The sequence below is a fragment of the Melospiza melodia genome, chromosome 12, assembly GCF_035770615.1.
Source record: "Melospiza melodia melodia isolate bMelMel2 chromosome 12, bMelMel2.pri, whole genome shotgun sequence".
Taxonomy (NCBI): domain Eukaryota; kingdom Metazoa; phylum Chordata; class Aves; order Passeriformes; family Passerellidae; genus Melospiza; species Melospiza melodia.
Window position 1 is genome coordinate 28192168 of NC_086205.1, and position 15025 is coordinate 28207192.

The 15025-nt window shown below is 48.6% G+C and overlaps 1 protein-coding gene across 21 annotated transcripts in view; it reads right to left on the reverse strand.

Annotated features, from left to right (window-relative positions):
- TSC22D2 (TSC22 domain family member 2) overlaps positions 1-14707 on the reverse strand; it is an 84115-nt gene extending 69408 nt beyond the window's left edge. For 18 of the 21 annotated variants that reach the window (XR_010029235.1, XR_010029236.1, XR_010029245.1 and 15 more), the window contains exons 1-3: positions 14624-14707; positions 4594-4753; positions 2354-2549 (exon numbers count right to left, since the gene is read on the reverse strand). The gene's annotated coding sequence lies outside the window, so the exon portion shown is untranslated. Of the gene's footprint in view, positions 1-2353; positions 2550-4593; positions 4754-6797; positions 6990-14623 lie in introns of those variants that run through there. The other 3 variants (XR_010029247.1, XR_010029246.1, XR_010029248.1) reach the window with 3 other exon arrangements.
- Between the last annotated feature and the right edge of the window lie 318 nt (positions 14708-15025).

Consider the following 15025-nt stretch of genomic DNA (forward strand, 5'->3'; position numbering starts at 1 on the left):
AATTTTTCAATAGACGTAAAGAAACATAAACCCCACAAGCATTTTGAATGCTAAATGAAAAAAATCATTAACTGGAAGAGTTCACTAATCCAAGTAACCAAATCAAGACATTCCCATTCCCCTCCTCCCATACACTATTTACAGCCATCAGGAATGTGTCACTGCTCAGCATTCCGACCCACTGCCTCCGCAGGCTTTTCCTTTCTCCAGCAGGAAATCCTCCAGCTGGCCCTACTTTGTTCTCTAGAACATTTTAAATTCAGCTTATTTGCATCAATTGAATGTAGGTGCATGCAGGCATGTGGTACCTGCATGTGGGTGTTCCTCCTGGTGAGATTTCCTTACTTTCAATTTCGTTACGAGCAAATAAAAAGGAAAAAAAAAAGAGCAATTCCTTTAGTGATTTTTCTGCCTTTCTGCAATATACACACACACAAAATTCTTTAAGAAATATAGAAAACAACAGCCACTGCAGGACTCTGCACTTCCCAATTGGATTGACCAAGTCCTGCCTAAGTTTATGGTGAAGGGTTTGCTCAAATCAGTGTTGCAGATTTCTCCTTAACAGGAAAATTTTGATTTCCCCAAGCCTTTATGCTTAGAAGCAGTATTATTTGCAAGTTGGTGTCATACCATACCATGGGCCAAATGTTACCCTGCACATGGATTCCGTGGAAACTTAAGGAAATGCATATTGTGTCTCTCTCAAGCCTCCTTGGGGAAGCACCATGCCCATGATGGGCACTGGGCTTTTGGGGTAAGGGGCTTGATTCCAAGGGCAGAGGGACAGAAAGGAGGCACATTATGGGTGAGCAGGAAAACTCAACCCTCACTCTGGCTGTGGGTAGAGCTCAAGGGGTGAATCACTCTTGTTTCAGGAGCAGTACCTGGGGCTAAAAGTAGTAAAATAGGGAGTATGGTAGGACACTTGCTAGGCAGAGTATCCTTGGTTTGGTTTGGTTTTGTTTGTTTGTTGTGGGTTTTTTGATGCTCAGCAGCTATTACCACTAAATAGCAGAACCTGTGAAAATACAGAGAATATAATTGCTTTGCTCTAAGAACATGAGCCACATTTTCACCAAACAAGAAAGGACGTGTTGGGTTGTTTTAATTTCTGGTCTAGTTGGGCATGTCTTATCTCTGGCTAAAAAAAATGGAAATGCATAATGAAGGCAGCCAGTTGTCTTGTAGGTAACCAAACACAATTCTCACCACAGGATAGGATTGTTGGCAAGATGTGGTATCAGTACAGGGAAACTTTGTACTGCCAGCTGAATAGATCTGTCAAATTTGTTTCTGCAAAATGTTATGTCTACAACTACTAGAAATAGCACAGCTGAGTGATAAAACTTAAACAAGTGTGAAAAAATATTTGCTTTATTTTCAAGTCTGTTTTCCTTGTGAACCTGACAGCATTTTGTTTTCTCAAAGTTATGTTTCATGTGCCCAAGGACTGCACTTTTCCACCCCCTACACCTGTATTCTCATAAACAGCAGCAGTGCTTAAACAGATTCTGCAGCAGCTTGTACAGACTGAGAAGGCAGGCTTATTAGACCCTTTCATCTAAAAAGAAATAGGAATAAAATAACTTTATATAAGAATATTGCCCCTAGAACAGTGAAGTGCTCTTTAATGTCAGCTTGATGAGGCCTGGCCCTACAAAGACTGAAAGAATTTTCACATTGCCAGAACCTTCCTTCCATGAATAGGCACTGATTTCATGTACTACTTTAGGATAAGGTCTTAGAGGACACTATTTTTAACTATATGAAGAACAAACATGTCTAAAACACCTTAACCTTCCAGCTGAAGCTACACATACTTTAAAGCCATTCTAATATATGCATAATCAATGTGTACATTTCTCACCAAATGGTAAACAGCAAGTGTTGCAATAACTCTCCTGTCGCTAATTTTAATACTGTACCAAAATATGCTACAGTAAATTAACTAGTACATTTTGGAGTGCCATAAATAATTAAAACTAAAATTATAACTGGCAAAATGAATGAAGCAAGAACATTTTGTAATCCAGCGTTCTTCCTACTCGACTTCATAATTTTCTAATTTGTGTTAAACACTAAATCTGATTCTGTCTGAGCACAAAAAGGAATTTGTTCATATAATTTACTAATTTGGAAAGTAGCCTGGTTGGAAAGAAATTAAAACCTGTTAAAGCTTCCACGTTCTATGACAGAGCATCTGTCCACATGCCACACAGCACAAACTGCTCTTTGGTCACCAGTCCCGAGGTGAAGCCAAAGGAAGCACAGCTCAGCAAGTGAGAACCACCCAGGACAGAGCTCTGCTGCCAGAGGTGGGACATCAGCCCCGAGGAGGAACCCATCCTACCTGGTCTCAGAGGATGCAGGAGAGAGACGGGCTTCTGCAGCCATCCCATGCGACACGAGGGGGGTGTTCCACGAGCCACAGCAGCAGCTGTGTGTGTGCAGCACCACGGGCAAGCACGGCTGCTGGGTGCAGGGCACAGGCAGGAGAAACAGGCTCAGCTTGGCACATCAAGTTAGACCGCTTCAGCTTTTGACATCTGGAGGTGAAAACAGACAGGTGAACAGCACAGGAGTGACATCACTATCTTTTACAAGGATTTTTAAAGCACACCAAAGGTGCTTTTATACAAGTTGGTAAAACTTGCTGCTCCATTACTTCAATCAATAGGAAGTGTCAAATTGTTTTTGCAGAAGACTTCTATTGTTCTGTATTGTTTTGCTTTTTAATTTTCATTCTTTGGTTTCACTGAAAGAACAGCTCTCTTTTTTAAGAGAGACATAAAAGAGGCTGTCAGACAATGTCTGCTGCTTCACTGCCTTCAGGTAGATTCCATATTCTGCTCCTTCACACCTCTCACCTTCCTGCCCTGTCTTCTCTGAAGTACCATGGAGCCTTCCACCTCCCCACCCACATTATTTTTATTTTTCATTTGTTGGCGATTATTTACTGGCCAAAAGCTTCATCAATTAATGTGTTTATGCTGCGTGAGCTCACCCTGACTTTCACTGGAACAGAGCACCATCCCTACCATTACACCAAGGCCAGACCTTGCGTGGCATCCTGACCATGCAGCCCCTCCAGAGCAGTGGCAAGAATGCTGAGGGGTGATGGCCTCAGGATGAACTGTCAGGGAGAAATCCCTATGGAGTCTGAGCTTTGACCTTGTTTCTGTAGCCTCCAAGAAGGGGTTCCTGCATCTCTGGAGCCCACCATGGCACAGAAGGATCCTTAGTGGCAGTGGGCAGCCCTGGGCTGCTGGCTGGCTGGTGGGCTGCACCCACTGCCCCACCTGAGGACAAGGGGAGAGGCAGAAGGGAAAAGCTTCATCTCTCTGCATAAGCCTGACTTGTGCAGTGACACTGCAGCAGATGGAAACCTTTGGAGAGAACAATGTCCCTGCTCCACAGGGTAAGGCAGTTCCCCTGGCGCGGCAGAGGCGGGCACAGCGCTGAGAACATCCCAGGGGAGAAGCTTATTTAGAGCTGCCCTCTGACAGTGGTAAAAAGGATCCTCCACCCATCTGTCCTGCCCAGCCTGGTTATGGCACCCTCCCCGGGAGCTCGAGCAGGGCACACACAGCCTGTTCTGGTACAGAAACCCACAGCCACCCCACAGAGTCTCGGCACCATGCGAGGAGCTGCAGGGAATGGGATGCTCCTGCAGGGATGTACATCCCCAGGAGATCTTGAGTTCTGGGCAAAGCTGTGTAGGTGATATTGTAATAGCACTCTGCCATGGAAAAGGACACCAGGGGGTTGTGCTGGGTATAAGTAAGGACAGTTTCTAGTTCTCAGTTTTTTATAATAATGATGGATTAATCCTGTTCTTGCTAATCTGCCAGGACAGAACAGCTGACACAAGACTCCTCCAAGCTGCAACGGGTGTCCTCAGCTGCAGGAGCCAGCAGCTGTTAAGCACACAGTTAACTCCCACAGACCAACTATTTCCTTCATTTTTTTAATAACCATTTCTTTAGGCAAGTGTCTCCTGGTATTTTAAAAATTCATTTTAATCAATTTAAAATTAATAACAAACCAGCAAAATCCTTAGGGCCTGAAAGCTCCAACCTGTGCCACTCTGGAAGTGATGAGTCAGCTCCAGTGCAGCAGCCATGGAGCAGCTGAGGGCTGCCCATGAGAGCTGAATTAGGTCACTTGGTTTGCTGTTCATAAAAGCGTGGCTGTCCCTGTCGTTCTGAGGAGCTGCTGCACTCCAAGGGCACTGCCACAGCACTGGGCAGCTGCTGCTGCTGCTGCCATGGCTCTGTCCTGGGGACTCACCAGGGGGGTGCACCAGGACAGAGCCCCCCCAAGAAGAGGGAAAGGACGGTGGCCGCAGGACTCGGCACACACAGAGCCCTGTCCACCCCCTGGGCTCTGCACGGTGCCTCCTCAATTCCTGCCCTGGTCACCTAGCCATGCTCTGCTCGGGCTAGGAACAGGAACCAGCAGTGCACAGAGCCACACTGCTGGCTCCAGCCTCTTCCCAAGAGAGCTCCCCCAGGCCCAGCAGCAGTCTCTGCCCAAGGGAGCACATCCCTGGGTACTGGAGCAGACCTGCTCTGCTCCCCCACTCATCACCTGTGTCTAACAGCAACGCCATGGCCCCACATGCAGCTCCTGTGGCAGCTCCCTGAAAACGCTGGCTTGGAAGTTACCCACAGCACAGGATTTCCATGCTCCTGGCAGCTGTTCTCATGCCCATCATTCTGGAACCAGCTCAAACACAGGTGTTTATGACCTGGGAAAACAAAGAAAACAGCCATCAGAGGCTGCAGGACCAGACTCACTTGAGTCCAATTCCTGCTCTGGCAAATGTCCTCTTCCTCACAACAGCCATCAGAAGGGTCTGGTCACTCCAGGGACTTGGAGCTCCAGCATTCCTGTTTGCCAGCTGCCTCAACTCCCAAGTGCCCATGTTTCTGCGACTACAGTCTTCAGAGAACCATAAAAAGATCTTCTGAACACCCTGGGAAGCACATCTGCCCTGTTGCTGCAGGGCAGTCCAGTGCTCATGTCCTGCTTCAGTCTCTCATATTCAAGGAGTGGTTTTGTCCCTGCCAGAGGGGAACAACATGACAAAATGACTGCTCACCTACTAATATTCAGCTGTGATAGGGATGAAAGATTTTGGCTCATATCCTCATTTGTTCACTGAAGAGAAATCAAAATGAACCAAAATGGTTGAACAGTTTGTAAATTATTAAGTATTGAAGCTCCACTTCTCTGGAAGGCTACAGAGTGACAGACATAGTGCAATGGCAAATAACAGAATAGCTCTTTAGGTGTGAGATTTCAAAAGACCTTCCTCTAATGTCCCAGACCAAGCATAACAGGCATCCTTGAGGCAAATAACAGATTTATTAAAAAAAAAAACAAGCAAAGCTTTCTTTAGGAGAACACAGCAGACAGAAAGGGTGGTCATCCTCACTACATCCTGAAATATAACCAGGTACTTTGTTCAGAAAAGGTATTACCTTTATGCAGCCCAGCCCAGGCATTACCTTAATTCTGCAGCACAGTTCCAATATACTCACAGCAACTTCCACTGTGAACCTGAGAGTACATTAAAGGGTGCTAATGATTATAATGCACGCACTAGAACAAGCAGATTCTGGGGCAACGTTTTAATTTTCATTTAGGTTAAATTTAAATTATGATTTACACCGCTCTGCTAAAAACACGGAAAGAGGCGCCGTAAGTGTAGCAGCAGGCATGAATATCTTCATGTATTCTTCTCTATTTTTATCTTGTCGTTGAACTTAACAGACTTCCAAGTGCAAGTAGATTGAAGCTCCATCTAGTGCCAGGGGCCAGGAAGTTGCGGGGAGGTTTTCAATGCAAAGCCAGCAGCCATTCTCGGGGACCGGCCGAGGAGCAGCGGCCAGCCCGGCACGCCAGCGCTGTCACACACCGGCCGGCCGGAGGGAACTGCGGGCGGCTCTTGGGGCTACAAAGGCTTCACCTAAAAGCTGCGGTGCCTTGGGCCGAGCAGGGGCATGGCACGGCACCCGAAACCCAAAGGCTTCACCTTGGGCCAAGCAGGGGCACGGCACGGCACCCGAAACACAAAGGCTTCACCTTGGGCCTAGCAGGGGCACGGCACAGCACCCGAAACACAAAGGCTTCACCTTGGGCCTAGCACGGGCATGGCACAGCACCCGAAACCCAAAGGCTTCACCTTGGGCCAAGCAGGGGCACGGCACGGCACCCGAAACACAAAGGCTTCACCTAAACGCTGCGGTGCCTTGGGCCGAGCAGGGGCACGGCACAGCACTCAAAACACAAAGGCTTCACCTTGGGCCTAGCAGGGGCACGGCACGGCACCCGAAACACAAAGGCTTCACCTAAAAGCTGCAGTACCTTTGGCCGAGCAGGGGCATGGCACGGCACCCAGAACACGAGCCCACTGCGGGGAGAGGGGGCCCTGCTCCATCACCAACACCTTCCACAAGGCTCCTCTCTTTGGATCCAGGTAACCAGCACCCTGCTAACCTCTATCCAAAATCAGGCCATCAGTGGTTCTGAAATGCCCTTGCTGTTTAATACATGGCTTGAGCCTTTGTTGGCAAGTCACCATCTCCTCCACAAACACCTACTAATGGTAGCACATAAAATGGGTGTCTATCACCAACACACAGAATAGCCTAGCTGGTGCTAATGTTCCCTTCCTCTCTTCTTCTGTGTTTTTTCCCAATGGCAAGTGCTAGAACTGCACCTGTTTCTAGCTCTGTAACAAAGCCATGCTGCATGTCCCAGCTCCTATAAGCACACACTATTCTTACCCAAAACAAGGAGGAGGTTTGTGTAGCAGAGGACAGCTGTTCAGATGGTTCAGTCAAAGCAGTAACGTTGGAAGTTTTTTTACATATGGAAGTCATGTTTCTTCATTCAAGAACAGTGGTCTTCATTGCGCATTTTATATTTGACTTTCAAAGAAGACTGTAATGGAAGGAATCCTTTCACTGTCCTAGTTAAATGCAACCCACCTGAGTCATAAAGCTTTAAAAAGTACTATGCCAACTGGACACAGAGTACGGACAAACTGTATTAGATGCATCTGTCCCACATTTGTCTTCACATAACCTGAGCCCAGACTGGGAACGGCGTCATGCAAAGCAGGTGGGAACAAACGTGCGGGTGAGCGGCTCAAGGCACGCCAGCACCACTGATGCATGAGGATGGCAGCAGGACACACAGCTGAGGATGGAGAGTTACACAGCACATGACTGGACTCTTCTTCTTCACAGTACCACCACCATGGCCCTGCTCACAGCTGTGTAAAGGCTGACAGCAGTAACTCATCTGTCTGCTCCAAAACAGCTCCCTGCCCGGGATCCAACATTTCCTCCACAGGCACTCTCTGTGTGGTCACAGCAGTGCTGCTGGGGCACTGCCCACCCACGGCATGGGGGTGCAGCAACATCAGGAGCTCCTGAAGCCCGCCCAGGTCTCTGGGGATGCCTCACGAGCGTGGCCGCAGGAGCTGCCCCAGCTCCAGGGCAGTGACTCTGCTCCTCAAGCCTGCCACACGCTCACCTTCCACAGTGAACACTTCAGCTGAGAGACAGAATGACTTATTGTCTCTTGAGAGCTATTTTGAAAGAAGATAAAACCTTCTAAATGGAACTGCATCATTCTTAGGCTATTTTCCCCTTCATTTCTACTTTTCCCCACTCCTCCCATTTTTATATTCTTCATGTTTCCTTTCACTCGTACCAGAGTGGCTGCTCTACAGTTGCACAGTATTAGACTTTCACTTTCAGACTGAATACACTTTTTCTAAGATTACAAAGACAACTTTGAGCAGAACAATTTTCATACACATTGTTCCCCAAAAATGTGATATTTATTTGAGTGGATGCAAATGAGAGAAAAGCACTACACCTATGGCAGAAATAGTTCTTTTCATGATGAAACTAAGCAGTACTTCAACTACCAAAAATTCACACCAAAATATTCTAAATATTAAATATACACTGACTCTTCTTTGATGGGCTAACATCAAGCAAGTTGACTGCTCCTTATAGCTAGGATCCAGTTTTTTGTAACTAAAGAAAAATTTAGTATAAGGTTAGACTGCTATAATTTTGCTGGGAAGATATGGCTTTTTAGACTTCAGAATTATTATTAAATGCTTTTGAAGACAGTGAATGTATTAGGTAGAAATTGTGTATCATAGTTAAATGTATGTATCTGTGATTCAAAAATCCTTTGGATTTTTAACAAGTAACAAGCATTAATAGCAAAATCATTTGTGATCAGAGGTGGAAACCGCACACAGACAAACACATTTACAGATCTTACCAGGGAAAGCAAGTTGAATGAAGAAACTAATGCCCTGAACAAAACTCCAGAGCTCCCCAGCTGTATCATGTGGGTGACTGAACGTGCAGCAGAAAGCAGTGCAGAAACAATCACCTACAGTGACTGTGAGCTACAGAAACAGAACCGTCTGTCAGGGCTGTCACCAAGACACTGCAGGACAAAGCTGCTGCCTGGCGTGGTGTCCCAGGGGACAGGGTCTCCGTGCTCCTGCCATGCATCACAACACAGCACAACAGCCAGAACTGGGTTTTCTTCTTAGTGCATGCTAGCACAGTGAAAACATGCAGACCAGCTCTGAAAATGATAGATTTGTTCTACCAGTCAACTGTGACAGAGAAAAAGCCAAGCAGATGAAGCCTGTGAAAAGTTAAATGTTCTCTTTCATCTCCTATCACTTCTTGTTGTGGTCAGTGAAGCATGCACAGAGGTCACAGGTTCAGACTTTACACCACAGTAAGATTGTTAACTGTCCCTGTTAAACCACACTGCACAAATATCCATTTAAAAATGACTGTCAAGAGCCTGTGCTTACTGTGCTTCATTTTCCACTTTTCTGCTTTCTCTCCCTCTAACTTTGTGCTTCTCCAACCCTCTTATTGCATTTCTTAGCCTCAGTTTTGACTTTTAAGATTAACTTCCCCACAGCCTTTCACTCACTGCAACAGCCAGAGGCATGTGATGAGTCACCACAAGTTTGGGCAAAATAACATAAAGACCTTAGACTGAGTATGATTACACCTATTCAAGACTGCATCAAGCTATCTACAAACTTAATGAATTTCACAGTTTCGTACCCTTTATTTCATAACTGAACAGTTAGCAGTCATCTATTTGGGTTCTGTTTGCTTGACTTTAAGCAAAACAAAATACTGCAGGATCTAAGCACACTGAGAAGTCTGACTGCTTGATAACTGCAAGGCATAGAAAGCTGTGTCATAATTCTGTACTTGTTACTCCTATAGGGACTCACCAAAGACACCACTATGAACCACACACTACCTCTCCAAGTAAGAATTTATATACAATGTACTTTAATTTCTAGGAATAAGGTTTCTTTTCTGTTGACCACCAGCAAGATAAAAAATTCACCTTAAAAATCCTAAAGTTGAGCAAAGTTCCATGACTTTAGACATCTTTTTTAGTGCTTTGGCTGGTCTGTAAATCATAAAGAAATGTCCTTCCTCCTATTTTGAGTACTTCTGGAAGCCACTGAGACAGAAGCAATTTCATGCTCTTATATGACATAGCCATATCCCTACTCCTGCGTCTGATTTTCAGAGTTACATTGTGGGTTTGTTCTGTTTGAACTTGATGGTTAAATAAAGAATAAGCAAGGGAACCCTCTCAGAACTGCTTACATATCTGTCTTACATAGGAAAACAAAGGTTTTGCTGAGGTATCTTATTGGTAAAACAATACCAGGCCAAAATCCTCTAAGGAGATGAAACTCTCATAATGGAGAGTTAACATGGAGTTAAACCATTGATCCAAACAATGCAAGGTACACCAGAAAAGCACCTTTTTTTCAGAACTTTCTGGATGGTTTAAGTGCCATTGTACAAGGCTGTCTGCAGTGCAGCCACAGTTGTGCTGTCACGGGACAGGACCTTCGTCATGCACAGCTCTAGTAGCTGTGCAATAAAACCCTGTACTGTGGTCTTCATGATTGTTGCATTTTGAATTACCATATTTTTTAAACCTAGTTTCACATTTTCCACACATTAATATGTCATTTTCGTAATTTGTTTCTAGCTAACACTCATCCCAGTCTTGGGCAGCTTCCTGGGGTTTCGGCCAAGTCCCCTCCCTGGGTAGCCGTGGAAGGACCCGGCCCAGCCTGGCCCTCACCAGGCTGACACACACTGCACCCGGCTGTCGCCAGAAGCAGTGAATCCGCAGGCTCGCAGCACTTGTGAATTGGTGTTTCCCTCTGCGCTTCCACAAGCACGTGTGGTGCAGAGACAGAGGCCAGGGCCCGGTGTGGTCAGCAGGGGAAGGCACCGGGGCAGCGCCACATGGGCACAGCCACAGGGCCCGGCCACAGAGCACGGCCACAGAGCACGGCCACAGGGCACGGCCACAGGGCACGGCCACAGGGCCCGGCCACAGGGCACGGCCACAGGGCCCGGCCACAGGGCACGGCCACAGGGCACGGCCACAGAGCACGGCCACAGGGCACGGCCACAGGGCACGGCCACAGGGCCCGGCCACAGGGCACGGCCACAGGGCCCGGCCACAGGGCACGGCCACAGGGCACGGCCACAGGGCCCGGCCACAGGGCCCGGCCACAGGGCCCGGCCACAGGGCACGGCCACAGGGCACGGCCACAGGGCACAGACACAGGGCACGGCCACAGAGCACGGCCACAGGGCACGGCCACAGGGCCGGGCCACAGGGCCCGGCCACAGGGCACGGCCACAGGGCACGGCCACAGGGCACGGCCACAGGGCACAGACACAGGGCCCGGCCACAGGGCCCGGCCACAGGGCCCGGCCACAGAGCACGGCCACAGAGCACGGCCACAGGGCCCGGCCACAGGGCCCGGCCACAGGGCCCGGCCACAGGGCCCGGCCACAGGGCCCGGCCACAGGGCACAGACACAGGGCACGGACACAGGGCACGGACACAGGGCACGGCCACAGGGCACGGCCACAGGGCACGGACACAGAGCACAGACACAGACACAGAGCCCGGCCACAGGGCACAGACACAGGGCACAGACACAGGGCACAGACACAGGGCCCGGCCACAGGGCACAGACACAGGGCACGGCCCTGCAGCCCCTGGCAAGGCTTTCTCCACAAGGGAGCCCAGCTGCACTCTGCTGCTGCTTGACTGCCCTCCCGTCTGTACATAAGTGCTGGTTACAGTCATCTCAAATGGTGAAAAACAGTAATTTGGTCAAAGACAGTTAGACCTGTGACATCATAATGGTTGGACTCAATTATCCCAGAGAGCTTTCCCAACCTAAACAATCCTATTGTGAGAAGTCCTGCCTTTGGCTGTCTCATCATTCCAAGCACAGCAGCAGTGCTGGTAGCTACAAGGCCTGACGGAAAAACCCAAGTTACATTACTCACAAAATATAATCCTCCTCCAAGTCTTTGGCCAGTTTCAGTTTTTCTGTTAACAATATAAAAGCAGTCAAGTTTCTCACAAAGCTGTAAATACTGAGTATACTCTGGTTAAGCACAGCCAGTACTTTAGAATTCTTCCAAATTATTCTTTTTCTTAGATGTGATCCAACATCAATTTTAGACAAAGTTCTGAATAGATGTAAAAGACCAGGAATTGTTACAAGCTGCACAAAATCCTACCAAACTGTGGCTGTAGTGTGCAATTAAATTCCAGAAAGAACAACTATCAGGTGAAATGTAGGAAGAGACTAAAATGCAAGAAATTATGATTTCACAACTATTTACTATATGGCTATAGCTTAAAAGCAGTCCACTTCCTATGTGAGTCTAGGCACTGATGTTAAAATGACCTACTACATCTATCAATTTTAACAAGGATATTTTTATACATATATAAATATTTTGCTTCAGAAATGCCTCAAATTCCACTTAACTCTTATAGCAAAAAAAAAAACCTAAAAAACAACTCCAACAACCCTGAAGGTCTCTGCTCTTACAATCTTTAACATACAGAGCATACCCTCATTTTCTTAAACCCAGCAGTCTCAAAGGTGCTGCTGCAGTAGTGCCTACACAAACAGTATTGTAACAATTGTATATAGCACACAACCAAATGAGGTGCCTAAGAGTGAAAATAAAATTAAAGAATCATGATTTTCAGAAACATGACTCGTGACTGCTGAATCTGCAAATTATACAACCTACCTGGTAGCTTTGAAACATTAAATAATAGCAACCCAATTTAGACTTCACTTTCTAAATATATTACTAGAGTTAGTTCACAAATAACACGACTAGAAGCTGAGCTACCAAGCCATGAAATCCTCTACTCTCATCCAACCATTTATGTTAAGGAGATCCCAGACTTCCATGCAGGTCTTTCCAATTCAAATCATTCAAAACAGATGTCTGTATTCCCTGTACGGCTAACACAATCCACACACCAAAACAGCCCTCACACCACTGATCACCTGGTCTGTGCAGCTATTAAAAGGTAGTATTGCCTGTGAGGCAGGAGCAATCTTACCTGGCCCTCCCTGCACTGTGACACGGAGGTGAAACACCTGTCACAGAGGCAAAGCACTGGATCAGCACACATGAGCCTGGCGTGGCTCTGGATGTGGGGGGCAGCAGCTCCTCCCCAGAGCCTGGCCCAGCTCGGGTCTCTGACATGCAGGTGACACACCTGTCACAGAGGCCAGGCCCTAGACCAGCACACAGCAGCCTGGTGTGGCTCTGCACTGTGACACACAGGTGAAACACCTGTCACACCTGATCCAGGCCCTGGATCAGCACACAGCGGCCTGGTGTGGCTCTGCACCGGGGGAGCAGCAGCTCCTCCCCAGAGCCTGGCCCCGCTCGGGTCTCTGCCGCTGTCACACAGCACTGCAGGCTGGACTGCAAGCGCTCAGCAGGGCACAGGTGCTCACTGGGCACAAGGGATGGACAAATGTGTTGGAGGCTGAGATCCCTTCAGGCAAGAGGGCCTTTGGCTAAAGTCCTGCAAACCCACAGGTTCTTGTGTGAGATACCTGCATGCTTGTACCAAGCAGCCTGCCGTCCAAGAGAAGCCCACCTCTTATTAATCAAAGGATAATGATGATTAATAAAAGGACAATCATAGCAAATAAGCAGCTCCAAAATCCTCAAGGCCTGCCCCTGGGTCACGAGATGTCTGTCTCTATATCCATTAAATCAACTTATTAAAGTAACACAATTTGGAATCCTTATTGCAACTTGAAGACAATCAACAAAAAATCAAACATATTTTGGTTGAACTCTAAAATAATGGGCTCATCAGCTTCCCACTAATTTCAGATGGATACATTTCATTTTGTGCTAGTAAGAATGTTTAACTGGGACCTCCTACAGACCAGGAGTAAACAGAGAAGCAACCCTCAATGGCACTTTGAGACAGAAGAGAACATTTTCTCCTTCCCATGGAAAGAATCTCTGGAGGTAGGATTATGAAGAAAAGTCAAACTTCACAAAAAGCTTTAGCTATTTTAAAAGCTAAAAGCAACTTTAAGGACTGTAACTCATTGGTAGATACAGTGACATGAAAATATTTCTGGGATACATGGATGATGGCTGTCCAAATTCAGAGGGGTAAAGGCACTGTGAAAACAAAATAGAGAAAAGAAACCCTTATGGAGTTAAGGTAAAAGATACAAAGAAAGGAGCTCTTTTCCAAGTATCTAGTAATCCAGGCAATTAGTACTAAACAACACTCAATCCAATGACAACGGAACTAGGTTGTTAAAGGACAATGAAAACCTGAAGTGTGCTGTAGGGGTATCCATAATAAATACCTGGGGACTTAAGGTAAAGAAGGGTAAAGGGAAAGGTAAAGGAAAGGTCAGGTAAAGGCAGATTCATTTATTGTATACTATGCCTTGGCATATTCAGCTATGAGATCTAACTTTTTGAATTATAGCCACAAAGCTACTGACATGGACAGCCAGGCCACATCCCCCCAGTCTGCACTGCCCCAAGAATCACAACAGTCACCCAATAAAGCAAACTCACCCTGCTCAAAAGCAAGGTGAGCCCCCACCAGTTTCAATGTTACGAAAAACAGAACAATTGCCTCGAAACACACCCTTAAGGTGCTGGTCAACACTCCTGCGACCCAGGACAGCCTTGGAGCAGCCAAGCCCTCCTGCCCAGGGCCCAGTATCAGTGCACCAAACCAATGGCATCAGCCTCGGGTGTTGTAAAGAATGTGGAACTAAATTATTGCAATAGAGACTTGGTGGAACCTGGAACAATAAACCACAAAATCACCAGTTACAACCCCTTGTGGAAAAAAAACGTAGCAGATGCTGGTGTGTGAGACAGGGACATATCCCTGAGGTCCGGGAGGATGAAGGGCACGGGTGAGGCAGGCAGGGCTCAAGCCCTCTCCGAGGGGCGCGAAGGCAGACCTGAGATTATAGAAACAACACAAATGCAGCGACTGCCAGGGGCCGTGAGGGCACGGCGGGCACGGGCAGGACGGGGCGCCGGACGCTCCGTCTGTGCACGGGAGCGGGCACCGCTCTGCCCCCGGCCGTGCCCGCTCCGGGCTCGCCCGCCGGGCACGCAGCGCAGCGCCTCTCCCTGAGCCCCGGGCCGGGCTGGACGGCGCCACCGCCGGTACTCACCGATCCCGGCCGCTGCCGGCCTCCGGTGCGGGCATCGCGGCGGCCGCACGGATCTCCCGCCCCGCCGCGGCTCTGCCCCGCGCGGTCCCGGCCGGGCGCGGGGAGGGGCCCGCACCGCCCGCTCCGCAATTCCACCGGGCCGAGCCGGGCTGGGCCGGCCCCCGCAGCAGTGCCGGGACTGCCCGCACCGATCTCCAGCGGCCGAGCGGCCCCGGGCTCGGGCATCGAGCACCGAGCGCCGGGCACAGGGCACCGGGCATCGGTCCCGGCGCGGCCGCAGCCCCGCCCCGGCCCCCGGCCCGCTCCCCCCGGCCGCGGGGGCGGTGCCGGCCGCGCCCCTCCTCCCCCCGCCCCCGGCGCGGCAGCGCAGGGCTGGGCTGGGCCGCGCCGCCGCCGCCGCAG